This window comes from Pogona vitticeps, chromosome 3 (genome assembly GCF_051106095.1).
Source record: "Pogona vitticeps strain Pit_001003342236 chromosome 3, PviZW2.1, whole genome shotgun sequence".
NCBI lineage: Eukaryota > Metazoa > Chordata > Lepidosauria > Squamata > Agamidae > Pogona > Pogona vitticeps.
Window position 1 is genome coordinate 106,854,774 of NC_135785.1, and position 22,840 is coordinate 106,877,613.

General features: G+C 40.7%; 2 long non-coding RNA genes across 2 annotated transcripts in view; both read right to left on the bottom strand.

Annotated features, from left to right (window-relative positions):
* LOC144588346 (uncharacterized) overlaps positions 1-22,840 on the bottom strand; it is a 497,164-nt gene that overhangs the window by 364,468 nt on the left and 109,856 nt on the right. The window lies entirely within an intron of this gene.
* LOC110086005 (uncharacterized) overlaps positions 1-22,840 on the bottom strand; it is a 47,997-nt gene that overhangs the window by 10,925 nt on the left and 14,232 nt on the right. The window contains exon 3 of the long non-coding RNA XR_013543859.1: positions 414-588. This is a non-coding gene — a long non-coding RNA (uncharacterized LOC110086005). The remainder of the gene's footprint in view (positions 1-413; positions 589-22,840) is intronic.

Here is a 22,840-nt window from a genome sequence, read left to right on the forward strand (position 1 = left end):
TGTAGACAGGGGCTAAAGCAGTTGATCTGGAGGACTGAGAGGCTGCCTATATCTGGAAGTGTTTTACAGAACCTTATACACGTTTTTATCTTTCGAAAACATTATAATTATACTTCTAATTCTACTGTCTTATGTTTCTTTGTGTTCTGGTTTCAACCAATAAAATGTTTGAGGGGGAATATTTGCAGGAGGTCTATCCCATCTTTCATTGAGAACAGGAAGAAGATACATCAACAGCTATTCCCATGTAATTGTTGGTATTGCAACAGTACTGAAACAGTGCAGAAAGGATGTGTAGCAGCAATTCCCTTTTAACAGTACCTTCAACACAGTGGACCCATTAGCAGGACACTTTTAACCCATAGAAGGACACTTTTAAATCCATTTTCTTTCAGTGTGTTTAAATTTCTCACCTTGAAATCAACAGACTCTTTCATCTGCTTGGGTTTGTGGGACTGGTGTATGAGAATGTTACTTTTTGTTCAAGCGCAACAATTTGCGAACATCGCAAAACAATTATTTTCATCTGGTGCAGACAATTTCTGATAATAGGCTCTCAGCAGGAGGTTTTCTGTATTCCTAATTGTTCTGTGGAACAAAAAGGGCCAGATTTACTACAATTATATATGGTTCAGAAAAAAAGAGCAGCGCAAACACTCCTTAGCAATCAATACCTTTCAAGATGAGTTCTGAATGGGAAAACAAATAGCAATAATGAATTTGATTTGTAGTTTAATCTTCACATTAAATCATTTAATTAACTTTTGTTAAGAGTACTGAATTAAAGGTGGAGCACCTGTTGGAAGGTGTTCGTTCACTTTCTTTCTTTCTTTCTTTCTTTCTTTCTTTCTTTCTTTCTTTCTCTCTCTCTCTCTCTCTCTCGTCATACTGACCATTGATTAGCCTTCTGGTTACATAGAAAATGATCAGCAAATATTAGCCTGCATGCATCTTTCCTTAAATCTGTGTCTCTAAATTCCACTATGGAAAGCTTAACTGTCAATCTTCATTTTCACCTTGGACGAAAGGCAGAATTTAGGTGAATGGGGGGGGGGGTAACTATTAATCACATTGTTTTACTTAAAAGTCAAGGTGGTAGTGGGGAATTTAAATGGCACTAACTAGGAAATCTAAATTCAGTTGCTTTACATCTGTTAATTACTTTGAGGGCTCACAAAGCAGAAAAGTGGCATGTAAAATGTTTCCATGAATTAATAAATAATACACAGGAAGAGGGATGGTTAATCTAGACAACAAGAGGAAATTCAATATATCGGGGAATCAATATTTAATAGACATCCTAGAGATAAAATCTGACCTGTTGAATTTCTTTGATTCAGGTTTGCAGACCAAGACTATCATTAGGCAGAGAGAACATACTGCCTTGGGCAATTGATTCTGGATGCCATGAAAAGGCAATAAATAGTTATTTAATTTACTGTTGCATTTTTAATGGCAGGGAAGCAGAGATGTGGGATTTTTTGACTTGGGTAGCGTAAGAACTCAGGTACAATTTGGACGGAGCAGACAACACTATTTGTTGTTCTGCCTCAGGAGGAGAACATCTTGAGGCGACCCTAAAATCATTAATCTTCTTTTCTTAATCTTTGGTGAGACTGAAGTATCCATGAACTTGATTTGTGAACCAGGAAAACCCTTACTTGTCTCTTGCGTCCCCCATGTACTGGCCATTTTCCTTCAAACAAGTCTCTTTTTTTCCCGCCCCCTTTCCGCCACTCTTTTCCTGAAGTCTACCTGACAAGGTTGCCATATGGGTAAATTAGTTAATGTACGTGAAACACACTACACATTTAGATTAATATTCTGTTAAAAACATAGTATGAATGATTGTGATTGTCAGCGTTTCTTAGCGCAAATCGCGGTTTTAGCAAAGTGATTCGCAGTCCAGGCAGTCCAGAAATAACTCACACACAGTCCAGCAATTTCCTTCAGCAACGTGTATTTACAGCAGTATTTACAGCATTCTGGCAGCATAATGTGTAGAAGTGATCTTCAAGCAGGAAGATACAACTGACTGTACAATTCACACATATATGCATATACAGGACCAATCAGATCACACATTGCATCATCCCTGAATTGCACCAGCACTGCTGAGTCATCCTGACTCAGTTTTAACACACCTGATCATTATGGATTCTCATTAATACACTCCATTCTGCTCAGGCCTGTAATTTTCCTTGACAGTGATGGTCACCTCCAGGCTGTAGTAGCTATTCCCAAATGTCTTTCATTAGACCTCAAAAGAAGAAAGATTAACCAGTGCGAGTATAATTTCTGGTCTGAAATATTGTAGAAGCCATATTTTAAAAGTATGAAAATTCTATTACCTTTTCATAAACATCTTGGGACATGAACAGATATCTACAGGCTTATGAAGAAGGTAATAACACTTCTGCATGTTTCATAAAATTGTTATAATTATAAATAAATCCATCCACACATGTAGTTTGGAGTTAGAAATGTTTCTTTTTATACTTATGAAACTGCCTTTTCTTGGTAGGTTCTAAACAGGGCTATATTGCTCATGGATGTATTTGTTCACACACTACTGGTAAACATGTTCATCACTGCATGCTAAACTATGCCTTGAAGCAGGTGAGAAAAGTCTGGTCCCACACACCATGTGTGGATCCCAAGGCTATTTCCTCTTAATTCTCCTTTTCATGAGTGACTTTGGAAAAATCCTTCCTCAAGGCCTCCAGGAGTGGTGGGTTTTATGTAAAACAGAGCAGAGGGATGCTCCAAACCCACCCACTCCAAATCCTGAAATCAAAACTAAAATGCCTGCCTAGGCTGTTCTAGTTTTGATCAATGGATTTTATTTTGTATTTGTATTTTTTCCCCTTTCCAGTTTTGGTGCATCATGCCATGGGTGCTGAACCCAAAATTCAGACCCTTATAACTGTCAAAGTTGCCCACTCTTACTTTAAAACTTACTCCTATGCTTTCCACTTTTCCTTGTCTCAGAAACATCTAATCTTCCCAATGAATTGGAAGGATGGAATGCAAGGAAGAATATATATATATTTTTAAATTGGCAGCATCTAGTGATGGTCCCTGACATTGCAGTCCATCAAGTAAACTAGATTCAATGAGCATCTTTAACTTGGAAAATGTAAGGTGTGGAAATTGAGGACTCTGTTATGCTACTTCCTGTCTTCCATAGACACCAGCACTGAAGTGCAGAACTATTTTCTGGTCCATCCTTACAAGCTCTGGAGGAAGTCAGGACAACAAAAACACTTTATATCCTGGGTTCCCTGACAGGACTGCTCACTGATGTCTGTCCTAGCATCGCTTTCTCTGAAATAACCAAATCATAAACTGGTTAGGGTTTTAAAGATCAAAACAGCTATTTGAAATGTTACTAAATACCATTTCTTTGGCACATTATACAGGCAGACCACCTTTTTCTGCACTTGCGGGAGCTGGTGAACCACAGCCAGACCTGCACTGTGGAGTGTATTACAATAATCTAACATGGAAGTCAACAAAGCAGTTAAGGCTTGAGGCCAAATCCCTCTCTTCCATCAGGTGCCACAGTTGGAGTATCTTCAGAAACATTAATTTTATTTATTTAAACTATTTTAAATCCACCTTTCCCTTTTAAAAGGATCCAAGGCAGCTTACACCAATTAAAAGACAGTATTTAAGCAAATAACACTGAGTATACAATACTAAAGGGATCAATTAATATAATACAAAAAAACATAAGCAACATCAAAACACATGCAATTCAGTAAGGTACAACAATTCATTTTTTAAAAAACCCACTGGGAAGCCATTCACTCAGGGAAAGCTCACCTGAAGAGAAAGGTCTTTGCCTTCTTGCAGAATGACAGTAGATATGGGGCCAGTCTAGATCCCTGTAGCAGCGAGTTCCAGAGTCTGGAACCAGCAAAAAAGGCTTTCTCCTATGACCCCACCAAATACGGCTGTGAAGGTGGTGGGACCAAGAGGAAAGCGTCTCCTGATGGTCTTAACACTCAAGCCGGCTCATAAAGGGAGATGTGGTCCCTGAGATAGCTTGGGCCCAAGCCATTTGGGGCTTTATAGGTTACTATAATAAAAATCATAATTAAAAGCACTCAGTGACCCCACCCAAAAATTAAGCAGGAAAATATCACCCACTTAAGAATATGATTCTTACCTGATTCTGGATGGGAATCTCTCCTCATATCCCCAACCAGTTAGATTATTCCCTACTATCATCAGTGTTAATTTATTCAACTGTGCCTGATCAGGTTTCATGAAAAGGATAATTTGGGCTGAGGTAATCTGCTCAATGATGGCACTGAGACCACGCTTCCTAGTAATATCTCCCAGTTATTTCAGGGAGATCACACACAATCTCCAAGGATGACATTGTTTCCTTGAACCCATTTAACTGTGCAATAAGCATGCAATGGTTGCTATATTTGCCAGTATACCACCAAAATCTAATGGTGTGGTGGCACTTCACCCCACAGCCGCCATTTATATTTAAAAGGAGGTGGCTGGGGAGTCCATGCCTTGTTTTCAAACTGAACTGTGCTTTCAGAAATACAGTTTAGCTTGAAAACAAGGCTGTACCACCAGAATTCATGTTGCCTACTCCTGTTGTTGCTAAATAAGGACAGAGGCTGAGTCCGATAAACACTACAACTCTGATAAACACTACAACTCCCAAGTTGAACAGCAATCCTCTAGCATTCACCTCTGCCCTCTAGGAAGGAAAGGAACTATAACAAAGCACAACTTCCAAACCCCAGTCCCAAGAGGCAGTCCAGAAGAATATTATGCTCAACAACATCAACAGCTGTATTCTCGAAGGCTTTCATGGCTGGGATCTGATGGTTGCTGTGGGTTTTTCGGGCTCTTTAGCCATGTTCTGAAGGTTGTTCTTCCTGATGTTTCACCAGTCTCTGTGGCCGGCATCATCAGCGGAACAGGAGTGGGAACATGGACAGAATTCCTACTCCTGTTCCTGTGAAGATGCCAGCCACAGAGACTGGCGAAACGTCAGGAAGAACAACCTTCAGAACACAGCCAAAGAGCCTGAAAAACCCACAACAACAAACATTAACAACTCTTGAGAAGCCCAAAATATCCCACAATATTACAGACCTATTGTTTCTTTCTCCCAGCAAAACTCACAAACCAAATCAACCAGGTAACTTTGATTGTGAAGCCAGGCCTAGAAACCAGTTTGAAATACATCTAGTATACTGTCCTCATTTAGGTGTTTTATATTTGAATATGAAGGCTAGAATCCTATTGGTGTTCACATAGGGTTTGTGTAGCTAGCTGTGAACAGCTGCAGCTAATCTCAGTTGTGCAATCAGGCTTATATTCAGGCATGTCACAGAGATGCACTCCACCACCAGAAGGATTGTGACCAAGGCTCGATAAGGGGAAGACAGGGGCAACTGCTATAACTACCATGGCATCTCTCTTCTCAGCATTGTAGGGAAGCTGCTTGCCCGTGTTGTGCTGAAGAGACTCCAGGTGGTTGCAGAGAGAGTCTATCCAGAATCACAGTGTGGATTTCAAGCTAATAGATCCACCACTGACATGGTATTCTCCCTCAGACAGTTGCAGGAGAAATGTAGAGAACAACAACAGCCACTCTTTGTGGACATATATCTCACAAAGGCCTTTGACTTGGTTAGCAGTCCACCTCGACTCCTTAACATCATCAGGTCCTTTCATGAGGGAATGAAAGGCACAGTAGTTTTTGATGGTTCAACATCAGATCCCTTTGACATCTGAAGTGGAGCGAAACAGGGCTGTATCCTCGTGCCAACCCTGTTTGGGATCTTTTTTGCTGTCATGCTGAAGCATGTCTTTGGAACTGCAACAGAAGGTGTCTTTCTCTGGACTAGATCAGATGGAAAGCTCTTTAATCTCTCTAGATTGAGAGCAAAAACCAATATCCAACTGAAATGCATGTGCGACTTCCTCTTCGCCAATGATGCAGCCATTGCTGCCCATTCTGCTGAAGACCTCCAACAACTCATGAATTGTTTTCGCAAGGTCTTCCAAGACTTTGGATTAACAATCAGCCTGAAGAAAACACAAGTCGTGGGCCAGGGCGTGGACTCACCTCCCTCTATTACCATCTCCATGCAAGAATTGGAGGTTGTTCATGAATTTGTGTACCTTGGCTCAACAATCTCTGACACTCTCTCCCTAGGTGTTGAGCGGGATAAACGCATTGGAAAAGCAGCCACCATGTTCTCAAGACTCACAGAGTATGGCTGAATAAGAAGCTGACGGCAAATAGCAAGATCTAGGTTTATAGAGCCTTGTGTCCTGAGCACACTCCTGTACTGCAGTGAGTCCTGGATCCTTTGTGCACAGCAGGAGAGGAAGCTGAACACATTCCATATGTGTTGTCTCCTACGCATTTTTGGTATCACCTGGCCGGACAAAGTTCCAAATAGAGTAGTTCTAGATCGAGCTGGAATTTTTAGCATGTATACATTACTGAAACAGTGACATCTACATTGGCTTGGGCTTGTTGTGAGAATGGCTGATGGTTGGATTCCGAAAGATCTCCTGTATGGAGAATTATTGCAGGGAAAACACCCCAGAGGGAGACCACAGCTGCAATATGAAGATATCTGTAAGCGGGATCTGAAGGCCTTGGGAATGGACCTGAACAGATGGGAAACCCTGACATCTGAATGTTCATCCTGGAGGCAGGCGGTGCATCACGGCCTCTCCCAATTTGCCTCTCCAGCAAGCCGAGGCAAAGAGGCAGTCACAAAAGCAGCAAAATCAGGGAGCTGGGCAGGGTACAGATTGTATTTGTCTTCAGTGTGGAAGGGATTGTCACTCTCAAATTGGCCTTCTCAGCCACACTAGACGCTGTTCCAAGTCCTCCATACAGTTCTACTACTAGCATGTTACCATAATCTCTCGAGACTGAAGGATGCCTAATCAAAATCCTAAAAAATGGTTACTAGATCTCTTCCTAGTTAAGTATGAATTGGAATACAGAGTCAAAGTAACAAAAAGTCCTTAGATATTGGCTTTTATAGAGAAAACTTTCTATTCTCCAATAAGATTAGGCTGGGATATGGCAATCCCCTCAACAGACGTTGAGAGTACCAGATCTTAGAAGAAAAATACAATCCCATTGCTTGAAATTGTTCTTATTTGAAAGTAAATGATAACTAAGGTAGCATCTCTTCTTCTTCTTCTTCTTCTTCTTCTTCTTCTTCTTCTTCTTCTTCTTCTTCTTCTTCTTCTGTTATATGCTGTCAATTTCAAAACAACTTCTGGTGGCACTAATAGTCTTTTCAAGGTGAGAGATTTAAGGAGTAGTTTCACCCAACCCAATCAGTTTCCATGACCAAGTGGGGATTTGAACCCAGTTCTTATTAGTCCCAGTCTATCACTTTATCCACTATACTGCATTGGGTATTCTAGGCATCCTTACCCAATTGCAAATTATTGCAGAGGAAACCGATTAGACAGTAGCAAAGCAAAACAAGAATCTGATTCATGCAATGCAGTAAGATTGCTACCTTCACAGAAGAGAAGGGCCACTCTGAATTTCAAAGAACAATGTGTCACAGGAGACACAAAGTAGTCTTTTTCAGGTAAAACAAATACTTTGGAGTGTTGGCGTCATACAAGACAAATTGCCCTCCTGCTCCCCATGGAAGCATATATTTAAGATAGCCACAATTTTGCTAAGTGCTACAAAGGTATTTTTCTATCTCTGTCAGCTGCCAGAAAATGAAGGCGTACTTTTGGCAAATAAGCAGGAAGCATGTCATTCTGCATGGAGGTCTTAATCACAAATGCCAACCGCAGAAGAAAGAACTGTGATGTGAATATAATCAAATTCTAACCAATATGCCTGAAAATACCTGTTTGAAGGAATGAATGGGAGGAATGATTAAAGAACATAATCTTTGCATCAAACTGTGCATAAGAGCAGATTGAGTCCCATTAAAAAATATGTGTATGAGAAATAAGTCCTTTAAAGGCATTAATGCTGTAATGGCATTTTACATTTAAGAGTGCTGCCAAAACTCAAGAGGTGCAGAAAACTAGGGAGTGAGGATAGTGGAATCAATATGTTGAGCCAAGTGTCGCTTTGGAAATATATGTTTACTGTGTGCCATTACTGTACCAACATAGTAAGAAGGGTAAAGCCGCACATATAAAATATTTCTGTGGGATCAAAAGATAAACGTAACGTATGCCAAAACAAGGATCTAATTTTAATACTTTTTTCCTTTTTCTTTTCCAGCTTTTATTCAATTTGATATTGAAATAGGATTGCATTATTTTGAGCTCCTCTGTCATATAAATGATCATATATAAACCACTCCATGGTTGAAATCCTGTTGTTTTGCATAAGAAAATTTGTATATTTCAGTCTACTTCTAGCTGGCAAATAAATGATCCTTGTCATGGTTCTCAACGGTTGCATGCACACCATGAGTTGGTTTGTGCATGCCCCTCCCCAAGATTCACAGTGGTAAATTTTCTTTGCCAACTAGGAACAAACTGAAAATTACAATTTTACTTATGCTAAGCAGCAGGATTTCAGCCCTCTGCACCTCTCCCCAGCATCTACTACCTTAGCAGGTTCCAAAATTAGTTAGTTATTTTGTGCACTCGTATATCACGTGACTTGGTGCAGTGCATTACTCAGGGTAGTTAACAATGAAAACAAGCACTTCAATTCCCAACAATATGATAAAGACAAACACAATCACACACACACACACACAAATGATAGGGCCAAAACGTAACAATAAACAATGAATGATGGCAGTAGGACAAAAGAAAACTGAATCCCACCATCAACTCAGGGAATGGTGTCACTACATGCTTCCTTGAACAGCTGGATCTTCAGCAGCCTCTTGAAAGTAATCAAGAATGGGGCCTGACGAACCTCCAGGGGGAGTCTATTCCATAAGGATGGGGCCAATGCTGAGAAGGCTTGAATTCTAGTAATAGCCTTTTTGAGCCTCCCTAGGGGTGGCCACCCACAATAACAAGGCTTGAGGTGGAGCAAGCAGTAGTTCTTCAATGGAGATATTCGAACATGTAATGGGGCCCCAAATCATTAAGGGTTTTGATGTGGGTACCAATACCTTCAATCTGGTTTAGAGAGGCACTGGGTGCCAATGCAGATAGGCTAGTACTGGTGAAATATGATCAAACTGAGAGAGCTACAGTAGCCTCTCCTTATGAATCAATGTCCTTAGAGAGTCCTATTTGTGTGGAAGTAATTGTTTACTACAGCTTGGATTCAAAACATTTTTTTCATTCCTATAGGACAGTGTTGAAGAAATATTTCATTGTTGTTGCTTATTCCATTTTTTAAAAAATTAAGAGAATGGAATTAAATGTAAAAAAAATGTGTTCACATAGTCTTTTAAAATTCCTAAACATGTCCTTAAGGCCAGGGAAAGCACATGAACCAGTCTGAGAGCAAGGAAACCTCACTGTAAAATTTCAGGAAAGGTGAGTTTATGGTTGTTCTGGGTTTTTCGGGCTCTTTGGCTCCAGGTGAGTTTCTTCTTGTGGTCTTGGGCCATGTATGTTAAAAGATTTTTTTTTAAAAAGCTACTAAACATTTTACTTGTCGCACACCCCAAAGCTAACATCATTGCCATTCATTGTGCTATGTTTGACATACAGCTTTCATATGTTCTCATATCCACAAAAGACAACTTGTATTCGCCTATCCCACACTGGCATGTGGTTAATATAGTTCCATTGCTATTTAATTATTTTAACATTTGGTCACATGGCGGGTAGTGCGGAAGGAAACTGAATTGGTGAGTGCCCGTGGAGTTCAAGCAATGCATAGTGGGTCTGAACTTTTGGCGCTGCGAATTGTGAGGTTACAGTGCTGGGAGGAAAGACTTGCTGGGGCCCTCCCCAAGCTGACAGCCGCCAAAGGCTGAGGGCTTGCATGCCCGGGGGGGGGGGGCTTGATATTTTGCCGGCCAGGGTTATGCTGTCTTAGGGACAGCATGACAATGGAGTGTGGGACTCACCCATATAGGTTGGTAAAGGGGTCCTGTGAGACCTTTGGCACCAAACCCGACACCACACTACCGCAGGCCCCTGGTTTCTAAGCCATAAGTTATGGCATGTTGATTTAATAAATTATGGCCCTATTTATATCCATTACCTGTGTTTTGCCTCATTATTCCAGAGTGGAAGGGCAAAGAAGATCTCACCATTGATCACAGAGAACAGGAACGGCCATGTGCAGGCGCTCCTTGAGTCTAAGAGAAGGGTCAGGAGAATTATAGCCATCAGAGCCAGATGGCTGCAAAACAAGCATTTGTAAGTTGTCCATGTCATCATCATGATTATGACATATTCATTGTGATATGAGCTGCATCAAGTGACTAACCATCACCAACAAGTTTAAACATCACCATGAACAAATAAAGCCAAGAAGACTGATGGCAAAATGAATTATTTCCTTTTTTAAAAAATAAAGTGAATGTCACAAGTTCAAAAAACTGCCCCCCCCCCCAAAAAAAGGGGCCTTTCAACATCTAGGAAACAAGCCAAACAGTTTCATTTCAGCTCTCTATATAACCATCTAATCCTCAGATATTTATACACAGATCAGGACTGTAATACGTTAGGACTCTAATAACTATATATATGCTGCTCTACATTTTCTCCATCCTGTAAAATGTGTCCAATTTTTCATAGTGTAATAGCCCAGGGGAGATGGTGAAAAACCTCTAAAGTTATTTTCCAAGTTATGATGATCTTTGATGTACGAGTAACATTTCTCAATAAGTAAATATTTGTATGAACAGAAAGGAACAGTAGAAAATTGCTGTCTCCAAAGATAAATCCACAATCGGTTTCAAAACATTACTGCCATCATTTATCCTTCAAAATTAATCCAGACAAGTGGGTGAGAAATCCCACTTTACTGGAAGGATTTTACCTCCAGATACTTTTATGGATATGGTAAATGTCTCATTCAGTATAATTTGTATACTCAGGATGTATCCTTCCAGAATGATCTTAATTCCACATGGCACTTGATTCAGCTGTACAGTTTCACAGTTGCCTTTCCAGTTAGATCTGGCAATTCACTCCCTTGTAGAATTGCCAGATCAACAGCATCGCGTTCCCTGAGACTTCAGGGCCAAAGTTTGTGACCTAGGGACAAGTCTTATGTATCACAAGGCGAAACCTTCAGTAACAGTTGGAAATGATATGCAGTATGTGTGATGGACAGGCTAGAGATTCTGTGATAAATATAAACACCGACATTCAAGTGGAAGCTCTACACCTTGAAAGTGTACTCCTGAGCATATCTCAGTGACATGTCCTAAAGTCGTGAGAGTGAACTCCCAAATTTAGAGGTACCACACTGGTAGCACCCCCACTTCCTGAGATTTGTGATCCAAAGACTGAATCCTGAATAACAAACCCCCAACCTGTATTTCAGGGCCAAAACCTAAGATTTGGTAACCCTAATCCCTCAGTGAACATCACCAGGAAAAAAAAATACAGTTAGGCTCTTGTGGGATGCACAGTGGGGAATTGAACTTCCAATCTCTGGCTCCACAGTCAGATACCTAATTCACTAAGCTATCCAGTCTGCCAGAGGAAGGGAATTCAGTTTCCCACAGAGCCAGCCTGTGTGGCCTTGGGCAAGCTATACAAGGCCACACAGGCTGGCTCTGTGGGAAACTGAATTCCCTTTCTCTGGCAGACTGGATAGCTTATCAGGATATCCCCAGAAGTAAGGAATACTGAGTACTGTTTATCTGGAACACCCTGAAAAGGGTCAACATAAGTCAAAATTGACTTGATGCCACACAATTATTATGTATATGAATGCACAGCACACACCACTACATCAGTGCTCCCGTGCACATTAAAATGATGTAAATTTAGAATTGGTGGTGGGGATCATCCTCCTGCAAACACTTATGCCTTTTATGTCCCATGTAAGTTCTCTTCTGAGCCCAAACAATTATATCTAGGTTAGATATAATTGTTTATATCTAATCTTCTAGGTGACATAGTATATATCACCTTTCTCTTCATAGGGGACTCAAGGCAACTCATAAACAATCAAAACTATACAGTAATCACCATTAAAAAATACAAGAAACAATACCAAAAACAATTAAACATGTAACAATATTAAAACTACAAATAAAAACAAATTTTAAAAAATTAAAGTCTTTTTAAAAAACTTTTTTAAAAAAAATAATAATTATCTGAGTTCAATAGATACAGCATTTCTAAAAATCCCACTTATTGCTTACAGGCCTGCCTAAAAAGGAAGACTTTTACCAGAGATGAGAACTCGAATCATGGGGCTCGCTGTCAAGTCAGACTTAAGTTACACTGGTGACTCAACTCCGATTTGGGCTTGTTTGTTTTGGTTTTTTTCAGCGACTTGGACTCGACTTGTGACTTTGAACCCCTCCTTTTTTTCTGGGAGAAAAAAAAAGCTTGTTTTTACTAGGGACTCAGACTTGGTTCTTGGGCATTTATATCTTATAACTAGTACTTCGAAGTGGGTTCAGAAACAGACTGGCAGTCAGTGAAGCTGCTGTAACACAGGAATTATAAGGTGCACCAGTCAGCAGTCTGGTTGCAGTATTTTGAACCAGCTGAAGTTTCTGACCAATCTTCCAAGGCAGTCCCACACAGACCACATTGCACCACCCCAAATGGGAACTATCTATGTTATGTGTCACCATAACCACATCAGATACCTCAAGGAACAGATGCAACTGGTACACCAGCTTTAACTATGTAAATGATCCCCTGTCCACTGCTGAGACCTGTGTTCCTGGTTAAATCCAGGAGTATTCCAAAGCTAACTTCTCAAGGGGAGTGTAACCCCATTGCTGGACATATTGAATCCTTATTCTCTGCCCTGCCTTTTGACTGAACAGGAGAACCTCTGTCTTGCCCGGTTTTAAGTTTCTGTTTGCTTGCCCTCATCCAGTCCCTTCCTGACAACAGGCACTCGTTTAGGCTCAGAGCAGTTTCCTTAAAATCAAATGGAAACAACAGGTATAGTTGATGTGTCATCAGCATACTGAGAATACCCCAAAACTCTTTAAAAAAAACAAAAACCCTTCTCTCAGCAGTTTTATAGAGATGTAAAATAGCATAGGGGACAGAACTGAGCCCTGAGGGACCCCAGGATGTAGAAAAAGACTCACCCGATACCACCTTCTGAGTTGGGCCCACTGGGAAGGACTGGAATGTTTGTAAAAGAATACCTTCGAGATCCAACCCAGAAGGATTCAGTGGTTGATATTACTGAAAGTTCCTGAGAGGTCCAGCAGAATCTACAGGGACATACTTCCCCATCCAGCTACTGGTATAGGTCATCTACCAAAATATAAAACCATCTCCATAATGAGGTCTGAAGACAAACTGGAAGGGGTCAGATTTGGTGCTGACATAAGAAGAATGATGGTGGATCAGACCACAGGCCTGTTTGGTCTAGCATCCTTTTCCTGCAGTGCTCAGCCAGATGCCTAGGTGAGACTCATGGGTAGGTTAGGAGCACAACAATGTCCTTCCATTTATGTTCTCTAGCAACAGGGATTCAGAGTCAGACTGACACTGACACTGTAGACATTGCATAATGATCATGAGTAGAATCCACTGATAACCTTATCTGCTATGCATCTGAGTCATTCTCTTTCAAAGCTAGCCATGTTGGTTGCTATCCTCATGTCTTGTTGTAACAGATTCCATAGTTCTTCATTGTGAGAACACCAGGATTAATGTTACAATATACATAAACAACATCTGCTCGAGATACACTTTGTTACAGCATGATCAGCTGCAAATGTTCTGATGAAACACTTTTGCATTTGGAACACTTGATGGTGTAACAGAAGCACACTTTATAAGCTCAATTTCTCGGGGCCAGGAATGGGCAAGTGCGGTACTCCAGATGGTTGTTGAATTGTAAGTCCCACTATCCAGCGTAGCCAGTGGTAAGAATGGTGAAAGTTGGCGTCCAACAACAGATGGTAGATGACAGTTTACTTACCCCTGGCCCCTCCTTCTACCCTTGTCATAGGATCTGCAAGCTTCTGCTCTGGCTTTGTTCATCTTTTATCTATTGACTTAATTATGGTGCGGAACTGAACTGAACTGAATTGAAATGAATTGAAATTATTGTGGTCAAAGACAAGTACCAAATTAATTGTGCGGTACACAACAAAACGGAACATGCAACACACACAGTATACCAAACAATACATCCACAAAGTATGTAAAATTTATGTCACCATTATCCAAAAACAGGGCGGTGTGGGGAGGAATCACTGTGTTATCAGAGAACTGTGACAAGCTATAGCATCTGCACAATATTTGGCTACTTTATTAATAATATGCAGGACTTGATCAGAAGGAAACTATGAGAAATAAAATTCTTCTGTTCTGCCCGGGGTCCCTTGAAGGTGGTTTTGCCAAACCATTGGTCAAATACAGTTTCTACAAGCCTTAATACCTCAGTGTTTATGTCATTTTTGTAGGGTAGGTCACTGCTCTTTAGACTATTATCCAATAACAGAAATAAGGCTATTATAATTTAATGACTTGTTCCTACCTTTTGGAAGTTCCCGGTTAGCATATTAGGATAACATGTTTGTCAAGTTTTTGAAGGCATTTTATGTGTTATAAGAGCCAGTTTCCCAAGTACTATGGAACTTTGGTCTCTCAGTTTTTGTTAATTAGTTAGTTAGTTAGTTAGTTAGTTAGTTAGTTAGTTAGTTAGTTAGTTAGTTAGTTAGTTAGTTAGTTAGTTACTTTGTTTGTTTGTTTGTTTGTTTGTTTGTTCGTTCGTTCATTAGTTAAAATTATACCCTGCCCATCTTCTCGTAAGCCACTACTCTGGGCAGTTACAAAAGAAATAAACAAAACTACACAATGAACAAAATTTGCCTCCTTGACAGGAGCTGGACTCGGTCCATAGGGTCCCTTCCAGCTCTGCAGTTCAAAGGTTAATGAAGGTAATTATTAAAGTTCTATATGAAGGTCCCAGCAGAAGGAACAGTGCAAAAGAACATGCTCCACAGTTTCCCCACTATTGCAGAGATAGAAATGATCTTGATACTCATGGATATCATGCCTCCAAGAGTGAAAAAGGTAAGACATTAAATCAAGATATTGAATCTGAATTTGGGAAAAATTAAATTAGCCAAATAGGAAAAGAGAACAATAGGAAAAGGGAACAAAGGTCTTACTTCCTAAGACACTATATTTAAATTTAAATATTCTTGGCATTCTATTTCCTATATTCTTTGCTTAACAATTAATTTGTTACACAGCGTTGTTAAGGTGCTGGACTATGATGCAATACTCCTGCAATGTAACCCTAGTTTCATATGGCCTACATTCCTATTAAGAAAATCTCAAGGATAGATCATTTCATGTTTTCTCAGGCTCCTGCCATCTCCATGCTAATATACTAATAAACAAAAACTACTGTAGTACTAATTATTATTTTATATTACGCATTAATACAATATTATTTAAAATGTTACTAAATACTAATAACTTGTAGTAATAAAAACTTTGTATTCTACATCTGCTTTGGAAACCACATTCAAGTCAAATTTAGGGGCTGTATTGAAACTCACCCCTTCATGGATTGCTGCCTTGTCGTGGTGAAGGGGCTTGAGTAATTCAGAGAAGCTATGGGCTATGCCGTGCAGGGACACCCAAGACGGACAGGTCATAGTGGAGAGTTCTGACTCAATGCGATCCAACTGGAGCAGGAACTGGCAAGCCACTCCAGTATCTTTGCCAAGAAAACTCCATGGAGAGAAACTAAAGGCTAAAAGATATGATGCTGGAAGAGGAGCCCCTCAGGTCGGAAGGCGTCCAACATGATACAGAGGAAGAGCGGAGGACAAGTACAAGTAGCTCCAGAGCTAATGAAGTGGTTGGACCGAAGCCGAAAGGATGCTCAGCTGTGGACGTGCCTGGAAGTGAAAGGAAAGTCTGATGCTGCAAAGAAAAATACTGCATAGGAACCTGGAATGTAAGATGTATGAACCTTGGGAAGCTGGATGTGGTCAAACAAGAGATGGCAAGAATAAACATTGACATCCTGGGTGTCAGTGAACTAAAATGGACGGGAATGGGCAAATTCAATTCAGATGATTACCATATCTACTATTGTGGGCAAGAATTCCATAGAAGAAATGGAGTAGCCCTCATAGTCAACAAAAGAGTGGGAAAAGCTGTACAGGGATACAGTCTCAGAAATGATAGAATGGTTTCAATATGAATGCAAGGCAGACCTTTCAACATCACAGTAATCCAAGTTTATGCACCAATCACCAATGCTGAAGAGGCTGAAATTGACTACAGTGGGGTCTTGACTTAAGAACGGCCCGAGTTAAGAACATTTTGACTTACAAACCACTCTCATAGGAAAATATTGACTTGACTTACATACTTAGATTTGAGTTACAAACTGAAAAAAACCCACGTGGGAGGCAGGGAAAGTGCAAAATTTGAACTTTCAGTTAATTGTTGGCCAGTGAAAAGGGTGCCTGTCTGCTTCCTCACTCCTCCCAGTGTTTAGAGAGTGGATTGGGAGACAGTCTTCAGACTGCCTGGTACTGTACTGCCTGGACTGTATTTTCCCTGCCTTCCCTGAACCTTTCTTGACCTAAGAAAAAAAAGAAACAAAATATCCTCCTCTAGTGGTCGAAGGCGGAATAGCAGCTTCCCATTAGTTTCTATGAACAGAAAAGAGCAGATACGGATCAAATGGTTTTCAATGCATTCCTATGGGAAATGCAGATTTGACCTGAGAACTTTTTGACTTGAGAACCGCCTTCCAATACGGATTAAGTTCTCAAGTCAAGACCCCACTGCAATTCTATCAAGACTTACAACACCTTCTAGAACTGACACCAAAGAAAGATGTTCTTCTCATTCTAGGGGATTGGAATGCTAAAGAAGGGAGTTAAGAGATAAAAGGAACAACAGGTAAGTTTGGCCTTGGAGTTCAGAATGAAGCAGGGCAAAGGCTAATAGAGTTTTGTCAAGAGAACAAGCTGGTCATCACAAACACTCTTTTCCAACAACACAAGAGGCGACTCTACACATGAACATCACCAGATGGCCAATACCGAACTCAGATTGATTATATTCTCTGCAGCCAAAGATGGAGAAGTGAAGAACAGATTTAAGGAACTAGATTTGGTGGACAGAGTGCCTGAAGAACTACAGATGGAGGCTCGTAACATTGTACAGGAGGCAGCAACAAAAACCATCCCAAAGAAAAGGAAATGCAAGAAAGCAAAGTGGCTGTCCAACGAGGCCTTACAAATAGCAGAGAAGAGAAGGAAGACAATAATGCAAGGGAGATAGGGAAAGTTACAGAAAACTGAAAGCAGACTTCCAAAGAATAGCAAGGAGAGACAAAAGGCCTTCTTAAATGAACCATGCAAAGATATAGGGGGAAATAATACAAAGGGAAAAACCAGAGATCTGTTCAAGAAAATTGGAGATATTAAAGGAACCTGTTGTGCAAATACTGTAAGGACATGATAAAGAACAAAAATGATAGGGACATTACAGAAGCAGAAGACATCAAGAAGTGGTGGCAGGAATACACAGAGGAATTATACCAGAAAGATCTGGATGTCCCAGACAACCCAGATACTGTGGTTCCTGAGCTGGAGCCAGACATCCTGGAGAGCAAAGTCAAGTGGGCCTTAGAAAGCATGGCTAACAACAAGGCCAGTGGAGGTGATGGTATTCCAGTTGAACTACAGTGGTGCCCCGCTTGACAACGGTAATCGGTTCCAGCAAAATCACTATACAGCGAAATTGTCATCAAGCAAAAAAAAAAACCAAACATTGAAATGCATTGAAAACTGGTCAATGCGTTCCAATTGGGGGAAACACCTGATCGTGCAGTGAATATACTCCATAGGGTGACCATTTTGTGATGTCTGTAAAGCGAAGAATCGGTCCTGAAAACAGCGGGGAGCCATTTTGCGACCCATCCATCAGCTGGTTCTAATCGTTGTCTAGTGAAGAAATGGTTCCCGAAGCAGGGAACTATTCATTGTAAAGCAAAAAAAAAACAAAAACATATAAACATCGCTATAGCGATCGCAAAAAAACCATCGTAAAGCGATTTCGTTGTCAAGTGGGGTAACCGTCTGGCGAGGCACCACTGTATTTAAAATCTTAAAAGATGATGCTGTTAAGGTCAAGGTTCCAGCAAGTTTAGAAAACACAGCAGTGGCCAGAGGATTGGAAAATATCACTATACGTCCCAGTCCTAAAGAAGGGTAGTGCCAAAGAATGATCCAACTACCATACAATTGCACTCATGCTAGCAAGGTTATGCTCAAAATTCTAAAAGGCAGGTTTCAGCAATATATGGACCGAGAACTTCCAGAAGTACAAGCTAGATTTCGAAGCAGCAGAGGAACTAGAGACCAAATTGCTAGCATGCGCTGGATTGTGGAGAAAGCTAGAGAGTTCCAGAAAAATATCTACTTCTGCTTCATTGACTACGTAAAAGCCTTTGACTGTGTCGACCACACAAACTGTTACAAAGTTCTTAAAGAAATGGGAGTGCCTGACCACCTTATCTACCTCCTGAGAAATCTATATGTTGGACAGGAATAAACAGTTAGAACTGGATATGGAACAACTGATTGGTTTAAAATTGGGAAAGGAATATGACAAGGCTGTATATTGTCTCCCTGCTTATTTAACTTATATGCAGAATACATCATGCGAAAGGCTGGACTGGAGGAATCCCAAGCCGGAATTAAGATTGCCAGAAGAAATATCAACAACCTCCGATATGCACATGATACCACTCTGATGGCAGAAAGTGAGGAGAAATTAAAGAACCTCTTAATGAGGGTGAAAGAGGAATGTACAAAAAATGGTCTGAAATTCAACAAAAAAAACCCCTAAGATCATGGCCACTGGCCCCATCACCTCCTGGCAAATAGAAGGGGACGATATGGAGGCAGTGACAGATTTTACTTTCCTGGGCTCCATGATCACTGCAGATGGTGACAGCACCCATGAAATTAAAAGACGCCTGCTTCTTGGGAGGAAAGTGATGACAAACCTCAACAGCATCTTTAAAAGCAGAGACATCACCTTGCCGACAAAGGTCCGCATAGTGAAAGCTATGGTTTTTCCCGTAGCGATGTATGGAAGTGAGAGCTGGACTATAAGGAAGTCTGGCCGCTGAAGAATTGATGCTTTTGAATTTTGGTGCTGGAGGAGACTCTTGAGAGTCCTCTGGACTGCAAAGAGAACAAACCTATCCATTCTGAAGGAAATCAACCCTGAGTGCTCACTGGAAGGACAGATCCTGAAGCTGAGGCTCCAATACTTTGGCCATCGCCCTGGAAAAGACCTGATGTTGGGAAAGTGTGAAGGCAAGAGGAGAAGGGGATGACAGAGGATGAGATGGTTGGACAGTGTCATCGAAGCTACCAACCTGAATTTGACCAAACTCCGGGAGACAGTGGAAGACAGGAGGGCCTAGAGTGCTCTGGTCAATGGGGTCATGAAGAGTCAAACACAACTTAACGACTAAAGAACAACAGCAAAACTGAAACTCAAGGAGACTTTGCACTAGCTTTCAGTTATCTTGTGACTTTGAACAAGTCCATTTTTATATAAAGATAAAAGGTAGTACATTTTACTTTGCTGTTTTAATAAGACGCAGTTAGACAACTTTATGCCCTGCTACTCAACAAGGTCCTCTGGCCTTATGATCATTCTCTCTACCCTGTGAGCTGAACAAAACATTTTTTAGACATTAAGACACACAGCTGTACTTCATTTTACAGCATTAACTGACAAAAAAAAAAAGAATGTAAGGCCAATGTGAGGGTAGGTGATGAGTGGGAAGGGTGATAATCACAGTGCTGAGTAAATACAAATCCATGAGCTGCAGTGGCTCCCAGCGTAGGAGTGCTACCACCCTCTCATTTGTCTGTATCTTTTACATTTTATCCCAAATCACCACACTGCCACATTCTGTCTTGTGGTATAGTTTGAAAAGTGGTTGGGAATTCTTGTCACCAAAGTCATTTTTCTAAAGTCTGACAAAGAGCTTATATCTGTTGTTACGTGTTCTGAAGCCATATATTTAGGACAGGTTCAGTTCCCTATCAGCCTTTATTGTAAAATTTTAAGGGCCCAGATATACATTGCAGTATGTCTATGCTTGTCAATGCACATTCCTCGCTTCTCAAAATCAAAGAAAAGATTTACTGTATTGATGCTGCCTCTGATAAAATGCAGCATTTAAACAACATATTTTGAACTTCTTTCAGGGTCAACCCAACCTATTTCACTGTGAGGTAAATAATAAATTGGTGCACACATCCCTCAATTCATGTACAAAAGCTGACTAGACTGGCAGTTAAATCTTTCTTCAGAATTGGCAACAGGAGAGTGTCCCTCATGACTTGAAATGAGAAAGCCAGCTTAGGAGGTACAGGGCAAACTCTATGGCACATAGCTCCCTCCTCTGAAACCTTGCTGCTACTTCCTGTCACCTGCTGTCTGAGGTGACTTCCTCGTGACATCTAATGATAGGGCCATCCCTGACTGCATCACTTCACATACATTCTTTTACATACATATGTATAAAATAGCATTGTGGGGTGAAGCCATTCTTCAAACAAAAATGACCATCTTCCTACATGCAAGTGTTTTGTTTTTTTAAAAAAAAAAGTGGAAAGGGCCATATCACAAGTACAATGCATAGGTGCACAGTATGTTATGCATTATGCAGGACATTTTTCCAAACATAGGCCCAAAAACTCTATATTACTAGAATTACAGTAACAACACAGTCCATGGTACAGGCTAAATAGTTAACCAGTGAAGATAAAAAGTTAAAGCCTATTTCTGTTTCTCTTCTGCACTCTCTCATGCAGTGTGACATCCAAAGGATAACCTAACCTAAATTGTCAGACAGAGATTCAACACTGGGAAGACATGTACAGGAAGTGGAAAGAAGGGAAAGAAGGCCAGGACACTAAGGATGAGTACAGACAAGTAGCAAGGAAATGCAGGGATGGCATTAGGAGGGCAAAACCTGAGAATGAGCTGAAGTTAGCTAGAGACACTAAAAGCAATAAAAAAAGGATTTTCAGGTATGTGAGTAGCAAAAGACAAACAAAAGACACAGTGGCACAGCTCTGCAGTGGAGATTGAAAAATGATACCAGGGGAGAAAGAAAAGGCAGAGGTACTAAATTCCTATTTTAGTTCAGTCCAACTAATTGGAACAAGTTCAGAGGAGGGCAACAAGGATGATCGGGGCTGGAAACCAAGCCTTATGAGGAAAGGCTGAAAGAATTGAGCATGTTTAGCCTTGAGAAAATAAGAGGGGCAGTATGATAGCACTTTTCAAATATTTGAAAGGCTGTCATACAGAGGAGAGGCAATATCTGTTCTCAATCATCCCAGAGTGCAGGACACGCAACAATGAACTCAAGTTAAAGGAAGCCAGATTTTGGTTGAATATCAGGAAAAACTTTCCGTTAGAGTAGTCCAACAGAGAAACCAGTTATCTCGAGAGTTGGTGAGTGCTCCACCACTGGAAGCATTCAAGATATGCTTTGATTGTATTCCTGCACTGAGCAGGGGTTTGGACTTGATGGCCTTGTAGGCCCCTTCCAACTTCACTTTACTATGATTCTATTATTCTATTATGCTAAAACTAAAAAACAATCCCTTACAATTAAAAATGTACTTTAAACTTTCACACTGAGTGCAGGCCAGTTGGTTCTTATAGTCAAGAACAAGATTCTTCTCCATGGGTTGTGGCCATTGTTGCCATCTTCCAGTTGCCAGGTCAGTGACCTTTAGTGACAGCAGAAACAGCATCTGCTACAATTCCCTCTCCATTCCTGTTTTAAAGCTAAGGTTAAAACCTGCAGCACTGAAGTATCCAGCCATAGCCCTACAGTTATCAGATTGCAAATGAAGCCCATATTTACCTCCTGGTAACCAATGACATAACAAAGGCAAGCTAATAGACTCTTGCAGAGTGTGGGTGGCATACAAGTCAAATGGATAAATAAATAAATTGCAACATTCAGAGGTGAGGAGTCTTGCATTAAGATAAACAAATGTCTTTTAACTATTAAGGGAACTATGCTGCTTATGATAGGCTGTTTCAACGAATGTCTGGCTTTTTTCTGTCATTAGCAGTGCTGGAAAAACTGCTATTTCCATACTGATATCTGAACAAAATAAGATAATTCACTTCTACAAACACACACAGCAGTCCTTACCACCCTCCTGGAAAACCCTACAATTATCTTGCCCTGTCGCAGTAGGCTGAGAAACCGATGTTGTGGTAATGTGTGCAAATTGGGGAGGGGTGTGATAAAATCCCTGTTCCTCCACCCCATAGAACTCCCCAGGGCCCAAAAGAATGTTCATTGATCTCTTAAAGCAGTGGTTCTTAACCTTTGTTACTCGGATGTTTTTGAACTGCAACTCCCAGAAACCCCAGCCAGCACAGTTGGTGGTGAAGGCTTCTGGGAGTTGCAGTCCAAAACTCCTGAGTAACCCAAGGTTAAGAACCAGTGTAAAGGAATGGTGACTCCATGGCTAATAGTTCTTAATCCTCAAAGTGTTTTGTTTCCATGCCTCTCACAGTCCAGAGCTCCTGTGAAAACTGCAGTTTAGAATCATTAAGAAAACTCTCCCTTCAGAGAAGAGAAATAATATGTATTTAATTAACTAAATTCTAGAGAAAGAGGGAAAGATGAGGTCTGCTACCATTGGTTGTATTACTAAGAAAGAGA